Here is a 19,831-nt window from a genome sequence, read left to right as displayed (position 1 = left end):
GAAACCCTATACAATACACTCACAATAACACACAACTGACTTAGTCAATAAGGTTTTATAAGAATTACTCAGATAAGCAGCTAATTTTAGAGGCTGTCATGGGAAATGCTCACTTCTTGAACAATCCTTTAGCATTCTAAAACAGGAATACAGCTTTTTAAAAATTCCCCTCAGCTTTTCCATAGGGTTTGGAATATTGTGACGGAGTCAAAATTGTTGCTGCCCATGACAAACCTATCAGTGCACCACGCCATTCCTCATTTAGTAGTATTTTAATGAACATGTTTGTCAGTATCTGCCATTTGGTCCAGTGTCTACAGTATCACTGAGAATTTGAGACACGTTGCAAATTAAAGATGCCACACGAACGCGCAAGCAGCTAGTGATGACAAAGCAGGCACAAGGGGAAAAAAAATACGTGCTACATGCAGCTTTTAAAATTTGTCTTTCTTACATATTTTTAAAAGCATTGCCCGAACAACCTTCTTTCAACCCTCCCTTCCAAATTGCATGCTAACAAAGGGATTCTGGTCATCTGCAGTTTTTAAGCAGAAGTCTGGAAATGCAGAGAGCGTAGCAAAACCCAGCTGTGTCCTGCCTTGTCACGAGGAATGAGTGTTCCCTGCTTAAAGACAACTTTCATTAGGCATACGCTTGGAGTTTATCAGAGACAAGAATAATAAATAGTCAGACATTAGACTCTGGTTTGTTTGTAAGTGTTCATAAAGGGCAGAGGATGAGAAAATAGCAGTTTAATATAATTCTACCATTAGTTACATGGACGCAGAACTGAAGTAGCTCGGGCAAAGTCAGGAGAGATCTCCAGATAGGCTGCCATGGCTGACAACAGCACTTGGCTCAGCTGCTCACAAAGCTCCGCAGCGGCTCTCATCCCTCTTCAGTCACACCAGCACAGCACGCAGCACTTTGGAAAGAAGCGGATAACTCCTCAGTGGCACATCTGTTAGGTATAGATGGCATTCATTTGAATAGCTTTGCCAATGGATGACATGCCAAGTCCTTTATACTAAAAGGCTTGTGCTTGATGTTAATCATTCACTCTCTGCCAGTTAACATGTTTATCCTTCTAGGAAATACTTTGATCTATACTGGCACTTGAAATATAGCAACCAATGTTACTAGACTGGAAATGAACAAACAAGATCTTGTGTGAATTGCCAAATGGCACAGCAAAATGCAGGATGCACACTACAAAGTGTTGCTTAGCAACTAGAAAAGGCCATGCACTCCATTTTACTATTTTGGTTTGAAATAGAAAAGAAATGGCCTTATAGTTATTTGAAATACACAGAGAGCTAGAACATAATACTGCTCTGGAGAAATCTGTTTGTGAAGAGTGCGTGTCATGGGAGACAGAGAGACACTGAACTCAACATTCAATAGGTAAGTGAAGGAGAAACTGCCTTTCAGATATTTTGCCTTAAAATGTAAATGTACCAGTAGTTTAAGTTCAGTGCATGTATTCTGCTATTCAACCAGGATTTAAAACAATTGTTTATTTTTACCTTTCATCTTCAAATGTTCAGAGGGTTAGGTTTTTTTTGCAAAGAAGACTATTAACTCATCCTCCGTTTGCGTGCAAGGAAATGGAAGTTTAGAGCAATGGTAATTTACCCATGCAAGTTGCCAAACTGTGAATAGATCACAGGCATCCTGAATCTAAGCAGACTAAAAAAAAACTTTTGCACAACATGGCCTCCTTCCTCCCTCTTACACAGCTCCCCCAATGCCTGGCAGCTGGTCTTTAATACGCAGATATAAATAATTGCCTAGTAATACTTCACCTTCATACATGAAAAAAAAAGGTCTCTGAAAATTCTAATTAAGTCTCCCCATACCTCAAAGCACTTACTAAAATAATTGCCTAGTAATACTTCACCTTCATGCAGGAAAAATAAAGGTCTCTGAAAATTCTAATTAGGTCTCCCATACCTCAAAGCACTTACTGTCTTTATTTTCCAAAAGGAGAAAGTGAGGCATGGAATGAAATCATTCTTGACAATCACATGGGAAGTCTACCAAGGTTTGAGAGCAGAACAAGGACATCTGACATTTCATGGAATCACAGAATGCTATGGTTGGAAGGGACCTCTGGAGATCACCTTTTGGCTTTTTAACTTATCCCAAGAATTTCCAGCTTATAATAAAAGTGAAAATAATTGAAGGCCACTAGTCACACATTACACCACATTGCTACAGCCCTATGCAACCTAGTTGGCATCACAGAGTCACAGAATGCTATGGGGTTGGAAGGGACCTCTGGAGATCATCTAGTCCAACTCCCTGCCAAAGCAGGTCCACCTAGAGCCAGTTGCACAGGAATGTGTCCAGGTGGGTTTTGAATGTCTCAAGATAAGGAGACTCTACCACCTCCCTGGGCAGCCTGTTCCAGTGCTCTGCCACCCTCAAAGTAAAGAAGTTCCTCCTTATGTTTAGGTTGAACTTCTTATATTCAAGTTTGCCCCCATTTCCTCTTGTCTTAGTGGTCCATCTTCTCATCCACCAGTATTGTTATTATACAAGCATCTACAGCAGGTAGGAGTTCTCCCCAGGTATCACCCAGCCAACAAAACTCACTTGCAAACACCATCTCTGTTTCTGCTCTCAGCCCAGGCGACCTTGGCGCTGAAGCCTATGCGCCACCCCCGGTACAGGCAGAGGAGCCCTGCCTTACTGGGTGGGAGTCGAGGGAGAAGAGCTCAGGCCCAGGCAGGGCTCAGCCCTCTGCAGCAGCGTGGGGCAGCGGGGTGAGCCCAGCACAAAGGGACAACTGCTGTCAGGAGGCATCAGGCCCTTAATCTGTGTAACCTTGTGTAAGCTCCAGCCAACAGCCTTCTGCACAATACTGCGTGGGGCTGCCCAAAACGGTGCTTCCCGTAACTGCATTGTTTGCTTAGAAGGGACCTGAGATCCGGATCAAGTTCAACAAGATCTGTGTCATTCTAGTTAGTGCTGTTTTTCAAGCACACCCCTTCAGTGAACAGAAAGCCCTCTGAATCCATGACCAGACTTTCAGGGCCAGATAACTGACTGTTTCGGTTTCTTTCAAGTTGTATCGCAGTAGACACACACAGTATCCTGGATACTGGACAGATTTAAAAGTGGGAAGAAAAGGTTCCAGCACACTGGCTTTAAAAGGGAGAACAAAGTAAGTGAGGATCAGAGGGAGGAAGGCGATCGCTATGACACTAAGACAATTAATCACTGCCAGATGTTAAGGGTCACACAGCACTGCATGCTGGGAAGATCAGCAGGGGTTCTTGGACAGGGAATAGAGGGAAAAAATAACCTGTCATGTCAGTGAACTAGTCAGAGGTTTAGGGTTCCTGTCATTTAACTATTAGTGTGCTCTTAATAATAAAATGACAATGCACAGCAGAAGAAAGGGAGGAAGATAGGGGAGTTGGCAGAAAAGAGGGAGTGACAGCTTAATAATCTCTGTCTGTCAAAAGCACTAAAAATACCATCCCAAATTCAATGTTCTTACTTTTGTAATGAATGCGCCAGGGTTCCTGTTTGATTAATAGAACACTTGTTGACTGACAAGGACAAATGTGCACATGGTTTGAACACAGCGCTGTGCATAAATAATTTAAATTGTACTATGGCCAGAGCTCAGCTTGCACCGGGGTTTCGGTGATAAACCCCTACGTTTCAGCAGTTCATAACTTGGCCTTAAAAGAAAAGCTCGGAAGTCCCGAGCCTAAAGTTGGATGAAGAAAGCTGGTTGGTTTCTTTGAAGCATCAAAAAGAAATCAATACCCTTTGGAAATCAGAGACCTTTGTTTGGGTGGTGATGGTGGGGTCTCTTATTTGCTATCGTGGTACGTCTCTCACGTTACAGCAAAAAGCAGATGGCTTTACATTGAGTAACGCAAACAAACTCACATTCGTGGTTCTTCCCACTCTTCCCCGTTAACAGCACCGCTAATGACAGCAATATACACTCGCTCCAAAAATGGGGGACTTCTTCCTTTGAACTTTAGAAATCATTTTTAAAGGGAAGACTTCACAACATTTTGTAAATGGACACTTAGTTGCAAATATTTCCTTCATTCCTTTGGGAGACGGTTTTAGTTCAGTTGAGCTGTTATCTCTTCAAACGTAGTGTTTTCCATGGAAAAACAGGCTTTTACCTCAAAAAGGAGAACGCTTTCCACTGATACCGACCCATCTTTTTGTTCTTAAAGCCATGTCTAAGTGCTCAAATACTTATCACTTAACTATTTCACAGCCACGGGGCCCGCACTCTGGCCTAACAGAAGGAACAAACAATTAGGACATCGGTGGACGTGCCAAGTATCCCAGATAAGACCTACCTTCAAGATTTCTATCAATCCTGTACAGGTATGACGTGTGAATTCAGTCATCCAGTCAGAATTCACTTTTATGAATATTTTACCCACCCGATGTGAACACGCAAACAGTTGATACCATGTGTACAGTGTTGGTTGTTTTGCTGGGGTTTTTCTGTCAAATCAGAATACTTCTTTAAATCATTGCACAGGAAGTAAAACAGCTAGGTTAGTTTAAACATTTCATCACAATATGGTCAGAATGGAACAAAAGCCAAACTGAATATATCACAGAATCACATGGGGTTGGAAGTGACCTCTGGAGATCATCTAGTCTAACACCCCTGCCAAAGCAGGTCCACACAGAGCAGGTTGCACAGAAAAGCTACAACAGGATTTCCCCAAACAGCCCACATGCTTTCTCTGCATCTGCTCTTTCCTTTCTATTTGCTGGATTTTGTAATCTAACAAATGATTTTTGGTAGCCTAAATTCCAATCCAGAGAAGCGCTGCTGAGTGAATTCAACTTCCTTAACAGCTACAAAAGCTGAAATTCTTTGGTACCTTTGAGGAGGACTTGGCTTTGCAGAATCTGGCTCTCAAGGCTTAAGCAAATAAGCATTAGTTTGTTGAATTATTCTGAGTATTTTTTCCAGATTCTTTTAGGTTTTTTGTAATTGATAATGTGAATTATATGAAATACAAATTTATATACATTACATTCTATAAACACGTCTGCTTCTTTGTTCTCTCTTATATTAGATAATATTAAGAACTAGATAAATTGTCCTCAAAATGTAACTGTTTTCAACTACATTATGTCTCCTTCAATCACTGTAAGAAGATACTTTTTAACTCCCTAATCAGTCTCAAATTGTTCTTGCAAATCTCCATAGATTAAGCAAGTCTTTATCGCAACATCTACGTTTCAGTCATTGCAAAGGGATGTACAGTAGCAACTTTTGCAGTTTGTTGAAATAAACACAGTCAAGACTCATCATTCCTCTTCCTAGCATTGCCACCAAATGACTTAGGCAAGATTTGGCCTGCGCTTTAGTCGCCCCCTTTGTAAAACAGAAGTAATGCCCAGTGCTGTTGATCACAGGTTTTCCAGTGTTAATGGACATCCCAGTAATGCCCAGAACTATTAGGGAATGTTTTAGGAGAACAGAGAGTCGACAGAGAACTTACATGTAACCAGGAACTCACACCACATGACACCAGCAAACAAATCACTCCTTAAAAAAGCTGCTAATGTAGCGCTCTACAGAAGGCAGACATTGTTTTACATCCATCTATACAGCAATAATATTTAGTTATTTAACCTCCAGAGAAGTTAAGGTAATACTTTGAGTGATGTGACACAGTAAGCATCAACTTACCAACATTACTCAGAAGTAATGCCCAGTGCTGTTGATCACAGATTTTCCAGTGTTAATGGAAATCACAATAATGCCCAGAACTATTATAGAATGTTTTAGGAGAACAGAGAGTCGACAGAGAACTTACATGTAACCAGGAACTCACACCACATGACACCAGCAAACAAATCACTCCTTAAAAAAGCTGCTAATGTAGCGCTCTACAGAAGGCAGACATTGTTTTACATCCATCTATACAGCAATAATATTTAGTTATTTAACCTCCAGAGAAGTTAAGGTAATACTTTGAGTGATGTGACACAGTAAGCATCAACTTACCAACATTACTTAATAGAATCATAGAATCACAGAATGGTTAGAGTCGAAAGGGACCTTAAAGATCATCCAGTTCCAACCCCCTGCCCTGGGCAGGGACACCTCCCACCAGACCAGGTTGCTGCAAGCCCCATCCAGCCTGGCCTTGAACCCCTCCAGGGATGGGGCATTAATGCATTAATGTCTCCTTCATAATTATGTTAACATATCATAGCAGATATGCAGTGCACCTCTTGTGCTTTCTGTCTATTTGCATAGTACAGAAACAAGCCCAGGAACTTGCTTCTTAAGCTCTCTGCCCCACAGCTTAGTTTCCTCTTACCTTTTCTTGTTGCAGTTCACTGAGGTCAGAAACAAGATGATTGCTGCTGCTTTGTAATGCTTCTGTTTCCAGGTGGCCCAGGATGCTGTGTGTCACCATGCTCTAAGGGTGCTTTAAGGTACACTGATGTTTGGGGTACTTTGGGGCACGAAGAAGCTGCCTGAATTACTGATGCACCATCTGCAAAAAAACCCAAACAGAACTGGTTACGCAAGTACAAGGGGCATTCTTGCAGCATCTTCAACAAGTACTTTTACCTTGTGGGACTGTTTATTGAAGCCACACTCAAAACCAGAAGAAGTAAAAATAAAATAAATGCTGTATGCATGCCAAACACCTTTTGGCTTTTTAACTTATCCCGAGAATTTCCAGCTTATAATAAAAGTGAAAATAATTGAAGGCCACTAGTCACACAATACACCACATTGCTACAACCCTATGCAACCTAGTTAGGATCACAGAATGCTATGGGGTTGGAAGGGACCTCTGGAGATCATCCAGTCCAACCCCCTGCCAAAGCAGGGCCACCCAGAGCAGGTTGCACAGGAACATGTCCAGGTGGGTTTTGAATTCTCCAGAGACAGAGACTCCACCACCTTCCTGGGCAGCCACTTCCAGGGCTCTGCCACCCTCACAGGAAAGAAGTTCCTCCTCATGTTTAGATGGAACTTCTTATGTTCAAGTTCGTGCCCATTTCCTCTTGTCCTATCCCTGGGTACCAATGCAAAAAGACTTGCCCCATCTTCCTGACACCCTCCCTTTAATTATTTATAGGCATTGATCAGATCCCCCTTCAGTCTTCTCTTCTCCAGACTAAAAAGACCCAAGTCTCTCAGCCTTTACTCGTGAGAGAGATGCTCCAGGGATGTTCCATCCACTTGGAGAATATTACCCACTTCCTCATCTTGTGACGTCTGGCAAACGACCAATGTATTTTTTGTCTGTGTGTTCTCATGGATACAGCAGGTTGGACTAGATTAAATAGAAAATGCGCACATTTTAGAGATGCACGCAATCATCTGCATAATTACACACGGGCTATGTTAAGTTGGGCATTTTCATACATAAAGCTCCTTTTGCTTCACAGAACTTTCACACATACTGGAGTTTGTTCCATACTTCAGATTGTTCCCCTAAATGGCATACCATGATATACAGCTAAACAATCTGCTGGATCAGTCCTACAATTACACATGTTTTTTCCACATGTGTCTACCAAAAATATCAGAGCCTCCATGTAGCTTTCTTCTTTAAAGTAAATAGCAAGGAAAAGACTGTTTTATTCCTCTCCAAAACCTCGGTCCCAGTAGGCAGTAATCCTCAGTGCATGTGAAAAGTATGGGCAACAAGAAAGCATAAAATATGTCACTTAAGCTATCAAACTACCAAACCCAGATTGGCTAGCACCCAGTTTGAATTGCAGTTAAATACATTTCTATTACATTTATTCACTTTGGACAATTCAAAATAATTACTCAAAAGCAAAAAGCTCCAGAATTTATTTTTAGGTTAAAGTTCATCGTTAGAAATACATTAACAATCAGATGCTAAATAAGGCAAAACAAGTCACGATTTTAATTTGTGGTGATGAATAAGGAGAACCTGTATTCATTTTCAGAACTTCAGAACTTGTGGCTAAAAGAAAACCCACTTGTAACATGACATAATGCATAGTGAAAATAAACCCCACCATTAGAAAAAAGGCTTAAAAATTGCTGTTAACCAAGCACACCTTTTCTCTTTCAGTTGGGTTTCCTTAATTATACAAATAGGCAGATATAATTTTACCTACTGAAGTATTAATTGTCAACTCTGACCACTTATTTGCAGGCTATATTCTCAAAACAATATTATTATGTTAATTATTCTGCTAGCAAATACATCATCTCTTTATTTTAAGAACATTTCATTAACCCAATGGGGTCTCAGACTGAATGAAATGCCTTAGTTTTTTCTTTGTGCATTGTAGTAGAATATGCACCTAAAATATCAATGGAATTTAACCTCCAGCTTAAACTGGAGTTACGTGGTTTATAGGATCAGAGCTAACTTTTAAACCCAGCCAGATAGACTGTTTTCTTGACAGAGTTTCAACTGAACAAGACACATGTAGACAATTAGCTTCGTTTTAGAAGTTGGCCAAACCCAGAGAAGAGCTGGAAACATGTTCCTTAGTGTTTCTCATTAGAGATTGACTGACTGAAAGGATTTGATGGGCGAATGGCTAGTTCACAGCTGGCCTTTCATCTCACAGACCTGTTTATAATGTGCCCCAGATTCTGGAAGTATGAGTTAGGTGGTGTCAGCACAGTCTTAACTGGAAGTTGATTTTCCTGGCGTATAAACAGCGCATAATTCACGGGGCAGAGCAGCCAGCAGCCTGGGTGTCGAGCAGGGGCTGGGGGTGAGAATCCAGGTACTTGTGTGGCTCCTCCAGCCAGGGGTTTTCCCAGTGCTTCCCACACAGCTCCTGCAGTGCTGCCTCCCCTCTTCTGCACACTCTGCATACACAGAAGGTTACAGCACTTAGGAATCTGAGCCAGGCTTCTTAGGGCAATTTCTGAAAATAAATGTAGATTTGCTCTCCACAGATAAATAAAATAATTAATAATAATAATAATCTAAGCCCCAGCCCAATCTGATAACACTGCTTTAATTCACTACAATTCTGTTGGGTTTTGTAGCATAATCCCTTCAAGTACAGCTACACCTTGTAGCGTTAGTGAATATAACTGGTGGTCCTCAGCAGCGGGAGGGATTTGCATTTGAAGTACCGTTTACTTCAGCAGTTTGCATGGAATTAATTGTTATCCTGCTATTTTTCAAAATGCTTTAACAAAAGAAGAGTTTGATGTATGTGAGTTCATGCATGTTCTGTAACATTGGTGTGGTAATCAGATAAAACCCAGCCACATTAACAAGATAGTCCAAAAGGAAGCATTAAATGCGTAAATGCAGTGTGTCTGCTGTGACCTGATACGTTGATTTCCTCATACTTTTCACGTACTGTCTTGAATTTTGCTATTAAGTCAGGATTTCTCACAGTTGAGGAAGCAAACCCAATCTAATATCCGATTTCCCTGCAGTTTTTCTAAACCACAAACCAGTACAATTTATAGAGGGGAATATATTCTATGACGCATTTTCTCAAAGGGGATGTTTTCTGGAGAATCCATCACTCTAATGACTCCTTTTTCAACCCCTGTGCTTTACACATTTTGCTACAAGCGTGTCCATTCACATGCATTAGTAGAGCCCACATTTGTCACTGCAAGACCAGCAAATGCAGTTTCATACGGATAAAACCCCCTCAGATCTTGCAAAAAAAAAAGTATGCAAAGTTTGAATCTATTTTATGTCCGTGCAAATTATTCTAGAGACAATTTTCTCCTTTTTAAGTAAACTTTGGCCTCTCAAAGATGCTTTCTGTAAAAGCACCCTTAAAGCACCTCTATACATGGTGTTGAAGCAGAAAATAAACGAGATACCTACTTTCCTATTACTCCTAAATTATTCTAGAGACAATTTTCTCCTTTTTATAGTAAGCTTTGGCCTCTCAAAGATACATTCTGTAAAAGCTCCCTTAAAGCACCTCTGTACATGGTGTTGAAGCAGAAAATAAGCGAGATACCCACTTTCCTATTACTCCTGTTTAATCTGATGATCCTTCTGTAGTTAGTGCTCTCGCAGAAACCCCAAACTATCTTTCATTATCCCCAATGGTCACATTTTACTCCTCTCAGATACACCTAACTGCCTTCAATGTCACCTCTCGGAGAAGAACTGCCTATCAGCCTCTTCCTATTGCTCTTCCCAACCTTGCTACATGAACGATACGGTTACAACTCTCCCAGTACTTATTTTCTTACAGCTACAACATCTGGAGCCAGTTAATAACACAAGAATCACAAAAGAAGGAAAGTATCTAGCCTTTGCGGTTTCGGAGAAAAGTCACTCAAATATACCCTACAAGCCCACAAACCAGAAAATAAGGTTGTAATTTTATTATTTATTTAAAATCTCATTAATTTTCGGCGCTCAGGGATGATGATATCATATGGCTGATCCTCTCATCTCAGTGCAACCCCGAGTCATTGACGCACACAATGGACAGACAGGACAAGGGGAGGAGGATTTCCCTGTGCTGGGGAGGATGCTCGGAGCAAGGATGCTGCTGGGAAGAGCAGAGTCACACTGCACACGAGCAAGTGTGATTCAGAAAGCCTGTATTTCCTCACTGTCTCCACACAGTTATTTCCCACTGGGGTATACCTACTGCTCCTCTTCTCTAAGGCACTCATCCAAAAGATGAGAGAGAATAGAAGCATCCAAGACACCTGTTGTAATACACAAAAAACGTTCAGTCTGCAGTTCAAGATTTATATGGGTTTGGAATTTGCTCAAAGATAACTTAATTACTTTTTTATAACACATGAAAAGTTCCAAGTAGTCCACAGCTACTTATTCATCCATCAATTTTACATTGTAAAAATACTTATAGATTTACACTTTGGAGTTAAAGATTTCTAGAAAGATGTACGAGAGAAAACTTTCAAGAGACTATAGGCCATTTTGGCTTCTGTACAAGAAGGTAACTGGTAGAAGAAGAGCTCTTGGAAAGCTTCAAAAACATTTAATGTGGAGCTCTTCATTATTTTTCCCATTTTCAAAAAAAAAAAATCTTACTCAAGTAAAATAGCTACCAACTGTTCCTATCAATCCAAGAGGCTGTAACTTTCTGAGCCTGCCTTGGTCACAGAGGGTTAGGAAAAACAGCCTTACATTCTACTTCCCCTCTTGTTCCTCTGTTTCTCTCCTTTTTCATCTTTCTTGTGAATTTAGAGAGCTTCCCACTTCTAAACTCTCAAGCTTTCAAAGCGTGACACATGAGTTTAACACATCTTGTTAGCTTAATATCTCACGGAAAAGACTTTCTTTCAGAAATATTCTAGGTCAGCTTTACCACTACCATGAGAAGTGATTTTTCTAAGGTCTTGATTCTTTTAAGTACCAGGTATCCTCAAATCCTGATATCAGAATTAGGCCCTATATGGTTTCCCACTGGAAGCTGATAAAAATCCAACCAACCAACCAAAAAACCAGAGAAAAAAAAATTGTGGTCCACTACCATCAATAGGAATTGTAAAGAGTCATGAAGGAGAAGATATTAATAAAATAGTGATGGAAATAGAGAAGAAAAGGCATGAAGGGGCTTCCAGACATGCAATGGATGGTGCTCCCTTGTGAACACACTCTGACAGTTTCTGCTGACAATGAACAAAAGGTATTTTCTCTGAGGGAGAGAACAGGACAGGGCTGAGGCTAAAGCTGGGTCAGGACTGGTTACCACAGAGCTTCTGAGTCACTGGTAAGAGGGGTTAAAAGTCTCTTGCCCATCCCCAGCCTACGCTCTCCCTTTGAACTCCATCTCCTCCCTCCAAAATGCTGCTCTCTGGGTCTCAGTCTTCTCTGAAGTTCTCTGTCCCAGTCAGCTTCTTGATTTATCCACGCATCCCTATAGCTGTGCTGCCTTGTCTTTCCAAACCTCCAAATCTGGTTTCAAAACTCTGTCCCCTAAAAGTGGACCATTTAGGAAGAAACAGATGAGAATTTAATTTATAAACATTTTTTTCAGCAGCTAATAACTTGCAATTTTTTCCTGGGAACAGAAAAAAAGTTTATCTGAAGGCACCTTTGTTGATGCCAAATTTGATGTCCCTGCTCCAAAGCAACAAAGCACGAACCCTGGCATCTCATACAGCCCGGGCTGGGGGGGGAGCAGCACTTTCTTGGCTGCAAGGGTGGCATCCTCACGGCCAGAGCGGGCATCAGAACGGGTCTTGCAGCAGCGACAGCAGGCCCTGTGCACGGCCTTTTAAAGGTGTTCGGGTGGTATCCAGTGAAATAAAGGCATTTTGCAAGATGAACTTGGTTTTTAAAAAACAAAACCTTGAAAATAATTAGCAAAATATTACAGCTGAACAAATATTTAGGATAAAAATTTCACTTAAATGGCCATATTAAAAAAAAATATTATTTCTTCGACTCTCAAAGCTGAGATATTTTTTTCCTTCAATGAGCTCTGAAAAATAAATAGGATAATGGAACATTAACGCTGCAAGGTAATGCAGTCATAATTTACAAATGTGAAAGTTAAGTCCAGGTTTGTACTAAGATGCAGAGTTTGCTAGTTTGATCACTGAACAGTATTATTTCAGGGACAGTGTACCATAGAGCTCTCATTTGGTTTGTATGATTTTTACACTTACACGTTAGGAGGACAGAATAACTCACTAATATCAATTGGAGACAAAGCCAGGAATTTCAGAATTAGAGCAATCTGAAGATGTTCAGAATAAGATTTTAAAATAAACAGAAGAGAAAAAGTAGTTTTTCTAAAAGAATGCTTTCTCCCCCCGCCTTCCCCATCCCCTCTCTCCTCTGCCTCCAACAGAGCCAGCACCAGATGTTTCAGAAACCACACACTGGGCAGATACACAGGATCATCTGTCCCTCCTTCCATAAAGGTCTCATCCAAAGGGAAAAATCTAGACAACCAAGTTCAAAGAGCACACTGGTAGCAGCAAGTAGCAAGCCTTCCATTTTAAATAGCTCTTACCTTTGAAAAGAAACATTTTAATGGAACAGATTGAAAATTTCAAATCCAGAAAATTGCATCACAGCAGTAGAAGAGTCTAAAGGATATTTTTGTTATAAACACATTCATCTCAAACAGTTCGCAATCTATGAACACAATTAAGAAAGAAAGAATATTTTCTCAGAATTAAGATTACTACAAAACGACCACAAAATAAAATCCTGGCGGGGAAGTGGGGAAGTAACATTTTACAGATTTAAGAAACAAATGAAACGTTTTTACTCCAAAATATAAGTGTTTTGCCGTAATCCAGGAAACATCTGTTTTTCCAATGCGCAAACACTTTCCAAAAACGCAAATGAGATTTCCTCAAATACCTATAATGATAAATACTTAAGAGTAAATAAAGTTTTAAAAAATAAAATATTCAAGAGGAATAGTAAGACTTACTAGAAGGGATTTAGACATTGAAATCAACATGAATAATTAAAAGTGGGTTTGTTCCAAAGTAAGATTAATGGACTGGTGAAAGAGGTATTTCCTTATATTTGTAAGCATAACAGGCAATATTTTTGTCTCTGACTTGGGCTGCTTTTTTACTTCTAAAAGCAGTAACCGTAAAGATGCAGTTAGGATTCCTGGTGACAAGTGATAGGGTCACAAGCTGGGCTGGGGGAGCAGGGGAGAGCAATGCCCAGGATAGCAGCGGAGCGGGGCCGGGGGAGCGATCTGGGCGAGCAGCCCCTACCTCATCATTAGAGCTGCAGGGCTTAAAACACCTCTCAGCCTGCTTTCAAGTCCACAGACAGCCAGCTCTGCCCCCGGCTGGCCCGGGATCAAAGGACTGGAAAGGTGGCTCGGTGCCACCGCTCCCTCTGGCTCTGCTCAGCTTCACCAAGGCCAAACTCAGCACAGCTGAGAATCCATCCCAGCACGTTAATCATAGGGCTCGGGTGGAATTGCTGTCATACTGGAGTTTTCATTTCCTCCATCTTTTAGAGCCTGACTTTTTCAAAAGGACACAAGGGATGCTTTATCAATTAGTAGACAACTTAATTTTGAAGTGAAGCATTTTGGATTGGAAATTTCCTGTAGGCTGTAATTCTAGAAAGCAACTGAAGTTTGCAGAAGTCAAAGCACGTATTCCATATAGAATATTCACAAGAGGAAGAAGAGATCACGGACTTACTTCAAATGTCACTTGACAGTGACATGAACACAGTACTATGAAAGACAAACTCCTAACCAAGCTGCTAAAAGCATTTTCATATCGAGAAAAATATACTGCAGTTAATAGTGATCTGATTTCCCAAAAGTGCAAGAGCCTGAGTTTGATGCTCACTCCACCTGGTGCCAGAGGGGCTTCCAGCAGCACAACCTGGCACCACCACCCGGTGGGTTCCTTTGCCTTTTTCTTTGTGTCTTCACATGAAGAGAGACAAAGGAAAAAAGAAATTTCAGCAACTTCAGTCTGATAAAGTCACAAGAAGACTTGTATGTTCACAACGAACAGGTGTAGACATGATATTGGCAAAATGTCTTACGCAGAACTAAACACATTTCACCACAACAGAGACACAATTCAAATCTTCACTGGAGTCCAGCTGCAGTGCTGAGTTCAAGATAATTAGGAGTTCTTTATTATAATTATTTTTAAATGGAATACAGAACAGAGACATACCAAAGCTCCTATCAGATCCAAAGCTCCATTTTTTTCTGGAAAACCCAAGACAATATTTAGCTGAAAATCACAGTCATCACAGTCAGGGGCTACTGTCTTCCATGGATGGGATGGATTGAGATTACTGTGGTCCCTCGCATCACGGTGTGCAAAGTCACATACAGAGACCAAGGAGACAAAAGAAAACTCCCTGTACAACTATAAAACATTTCAAGCTAGAAAAAGTTTGCTGGATTATGGAAATACATTCTTTCTGAATACTTTTTTTCCCCTTCAAATCCTAGCCATCTTAAAAAGCACGGTGACAGCTCTCATAAGAGAATTTTTTCTTCTCTGCTGTGATTTGATTTAGATCTCCTTTCCGGTGACAGAGAGACTGCCAGATTGTGTAGAGCCCAGAGATCTCTCCAGCAGGCAGTCCACTAATGACTCAAAGTTTGTGTGCGTGTGTGAGAGAGAGAGTGAGAGAGAGATGAGAAGAGAATTAAGCATCCATTTCATTCACCCATCAGACAGGGCTCCCGAGCCCCGCTGACACGGCGGGTGCAGCGTTACTCCAGCTGCTCAGGCATCTCCATGGGTCAGTCAGAGCCACTCCATTGCTAACCCACTGCAAACCCCATCGATTCAAAAAGTACACCTTATGGAAGCTGCAACAATGTTTTCAGTGATTTGTTTGAACGGCTTGTATTTTTGGTCTGCAAAGTTTGAAAACTTTTTTCTTCTAATAGGATGTTTCTTTTTTTTTTCCTCTTTTCAGTATCAGTTGCAAAACTCCCTAAAGTCACAGTCACAAGTCAAAATCCTGACACCTACATTTAATGATTTCATTTTCCATTCCAACAGTCTCATCCACTTAGCTTCCTCATTGCTTGGCTACTGCTCCAGCATTCACACGTCTACATTGTATCAGTGTCCCATGGCTCTCAGTGGAATTCAACTCCGTGGTTGCACACATACTGCAATGCAACTACCATCTTCATTATACTAAATGGACTTTACACCTTCAGCAGCAGTAAAAGAAACAGTTAAGTAATTTCTTTTTCTTTTTTTTTCTTTCTGATTGTAGTTTTCCCTTCCAAAACACATGGGTTCATAGAACATATAGCCATGGAATTAAAAATAAAATAAGCAAGTTAACGGACATTGGCTTTAGCAGTAAGTCTGGAACTGTCACAGTATGGGCATTTTGAGAAAAATACTATCATGAGATTCAGCTGAGTAGAAAAGTCATAATTCAATTAGGTCAACTGTGCCAAAGCAACGTATTATTACTTCACAGGAGGTGTTTGTAATGGAAGATGAGGTATTGACTCAACAGGCTTAGCAGTCCTCACAGAGCTTGACCTATGCTGCATACAGCCAAAAAAATGAAGTCTTGTTCTGCAGTTCCCACACGATCTACTTCCTAGAGAGGAGCATTCTATTCAACTGTGATGGTAAAGGCAAACTACTAATTAATACCTTATATTCATTATTATCCTTAATAATGGTATGTTAGCATCCAGAAAACTCAGCCAAGACTAGGATCCTATTGCAGTAGGTGCTTTAGAGACATCTTGGAACAGGCAGTCCTGCCTTGTCATACTCATTTTACAGAATGGACCAACATTAGCAAATTAAATGAGAGCCTCTGGCACAGATCAACGCAGTTGAGACACACAGCTCACACAAAGGGACCACCACAATGGAACAGGACCAAAAATTTTCTGCAAATACTTATACCCACTCTTGGGAATAAATGTAACTTCAGCCTTCAAGCCCAAGAAGTCACTTCAAAGATTTTAATGATGGCATTAATTGCTTGCTCCCAGATTTTAAAGTACTTAAACACAAAATTTACTTCCTTTGCTATGAGCAAAGACAGCTTTCAGGACTCCTTGCAGTAGGAGGGGGAAAAGTGGTTTGAAATCGTGGTTGTTTTGTTAAAAGATGCATGAACTCTTCTTTTGGGCTAAAGTATCTCTCTGGCCACTAGGACTATCCGTATCTGGAAGGAAAGTCTGCGTTCAGAGCACTCCTTATGTTTCACACGAAGTATAGCTTTGGTCAGTAAGATTCAGAATAAGTAAAGACACTGCACTTCTTTAAAGGAATAACATCCAAAACATTACAGTTGAATTATTGTTGTTACATATATAGTTGTAGACAAGAAAAAAGGACACATAAAACCAGAATCAAGAGCAATTGTTTCTTAGTGACTATTATGAATTTTAAAATATAGACTATGGAACTAGCAAACAAGATGAAGCCTTAGTCATAAAAGCAGATCATTGTCTGGAGAGCAGAAATCAATTATTTCCTTTTCACCTGAAAATATACCTAAATCAACCTTACTCTGTAGAAACAGAGTGCTGTAACCATACTTCACCAGGAAAATGAAGCCCTATGCCATTAAGATAAGGCGGTTTACGTACCGTGCTTTGAGATACTTCAGAATAGGGCCCCAGGAGATGAGAAATATGGAACAGGTGAGATGGGTAAAGAGCAGAGCCAGGAGATGTACAGAAGAATCAAATTAAGTTTTGCACATGAATTTCCTGACTTCACAATTTCAGAAATATTTTTAACACAAAAAGAGCGTGTATACACGTGCATGGAAGATTATGAAATTATGTAAGGTTGTGGAAGTCTTAATTAGCTTGGGCTAGTCTCTTAGGTCATCCGGAAGAGACAAAACTAATGTACAAAACCCAGGCAGGAGCCTGAAGCCTTTGTCTCCACTTGAAAGTTTCCATCAAACACATACAGAGAAAGTATCTCAAAGGGGCCACAGGCAGGCAAACATGGAGGAGCCTAAAGAGCAAGGAGGAGACAAAAGTGACACCAGCTGAAGAGAGAAGAAAGAAGAGATATTACATCCTCAATATACGTTTGTGGGCCTGCCTTCTTTTTCCCAAAAAAAAAAAAAAAAAAAAAAGCATTTATTGGCAGCAAGAGGCTATTTTTCATTTTCCTTCAGCTATCTCCATTTTAATCATTCTGCCTTCTGGCTAAAAACATGTACTTGGGAAGATTTGTCAGTTCTTACAAACGCTGTACGTGGGGACCATCTTGTCCTCTACTACGGACAGATTTACCAATGGAGACTGAACATCCACTGGCAGAGGATGGTATGAGATCTATGGTGAAACCTCACATACTTCAAGCTAGCTCCAAAGATACACCATGCACACCACCACTTCAGGAACTGTGTCATCACGCGTTTCCTGATGTCCAGTGACAACAAAGAATGTGTAAGAGAACTTATTTATAAATGTTATGATACCTTCACATCTTTCCCTTTTCTGTCTTAGTGAGACATGATTCTGAAGGGTAAAGAAAGGAAGGAAAGAAAACAGTGAGGTGGAGACTCCTAACTGGAAGCTCCCTGCTGGATCCTGTCAGGTTGTGTTGCCCTTTGTTTGTTATGGAGATAGGAACTGGGGCGTTATTCTGGCCATGGAGTTCACCCAAGCAAATCCAAAAAAGGAAAGAAAAAAAGAAAGAATAAAGGATTATCTAATTCCCACCTCCACCCCCCCATTCAAATATTCCACATGCCACAGACAGAGACTGGTACTTTTATAGCTGTTTTAAAAGGCTGACTTTTCCATTTTCTTAATCTGACTTCTTTTCACTCATTCAGCCTTCATGTTAGCTTCTAACCCTGCAATGTTTGTCACATCTACACCCATTAGACTTGAGCTAAAGCGAAAAAAAGTCCTTCTAGTATTTGATCCACCCATTGAGAAGAAGAAAGGAAAGATTATTGCAGGGTTGTTGCAGACTAGAAGAAAAAAAAAAAAAGACTAATTATTTTGGTTTAGCATATTTTTATACTATCTCCACATCTGAGGAAAAATCTTTTCCATCCATTTGGAGTCTTCCTGATGCTCTCAGGATGAAATCTATCATGCTAGAGAGCAATTATGCACCACTTCATTCTCCTGTCACTGAAGAAAGATTTCAGTACTAACAGGATCTTCTATAGACCTGGTGTGAAGCGCCTGCCCGTTGCACTGGGGAGCTGTGCTGCAAACTGCAGGTGTATCTACAGTATAAATGACACTAAGAAGTTCATGTTTAAAAGGAAATTAATAACATAATTCTAATCTTTAAAAGTTCTCAAATTATAAATGCCTTTCACTTTTTTCCATTACTTTTCTCAGGAGTTCTCAGCTTTAAAGTAGTATTTGGTAGTAATCTTACTTCTTTGTATTAAAGTTCTTTTGGTACCTAATGAGAACCATTGATCTATTTTAATAATGAAGTAAGAAATGTTGAGATGCTCCTGGGAAAGAAAAAGTGTGGAAAATTAATTAATGGATTGCTGGATATCCCTTGGAAACTTTCAAGAGAGAAAAAAGAAGAATGATGCCTGGCTTGAAAAATGGACTTTAATCCAGAATTATGAGAATAAGAGGTAATAAATTGGCTGATAAGAAAGTGTATATAAAAAGCTGAGCTTGTATAGCATTCTGAGAAGTCCTACTACAGTTTAAGTTTAAACTTGGGAACTGTTCCTTTTTTTCTAGAAGTGTAGTAAAGGTCAGATGCAGATGAATCTAACACAGAACACATGTCAGAGAAATTATCGTATCTATTTAATCTACAGAATAATAAGAAAAAGATCACATCTTCACCTCTCAGATACAGTAAATAATCTTCACATACTCCATTTTTTCTGAGGCTGACAGAGTGACCTGATGGGTCATAATGGAAACAGTATCTTCCACCGCTTTGTACCTGAGCAAATGACCTCCTTTCAAGATGAATTTTCCAGAAAGAAGATAATTGAATTACTTGAGTGCTGATCCACTTCAAAGGATGGAGGCATAATCAGATTCTGATGCTTTGATCAAGAGAATCTATGAACCTGCTACTCGATCACAAACGCTACTATTTGCCATGAAGAGATAACTAATCAATTACAGAACATACATCTGCTCTGAGTAACATTATTGATGACTTGAGAGAAGGAATGCATAATTCAAAGGGTAAACCCCCCAGGAAGGCTGGCAGTGGCTGTGGACCAAGGAATTCAAATGAGGCAGAGGGTGGCCAGCCTAGAGGTAATTCCCTAATGATAAAATAGGAGTATCTGCTGTGCCTTCATCTGAAATGTAACAAAACAGTGAAATGAAGGGACTCTAGCTCAAACCTGGCCAGTAATATGGTCTGTCAGCACAGATCCTGTCACCCTTCCCAGAGGGTCAGCTTCTCAGCAGAACCTGA

Source organism: Calidris pugnax, unplaced genomic scaffold, assembly GCF_001431845.1.
Source record: "Calidris pugnax isolate Ruff unplaced genomic scaffold, ASM143184v1 scaffold28, whole genome shotgun sequence".
Taxonomy (NCBI): Eukaryota; Metazoa; Chordata; class Aves; order Charadriiformes; family Scolopacidae; genus Calidris; species Calidris pugnax.
This window is presented reverse-complemented; position numbering follows the sequence as displayed.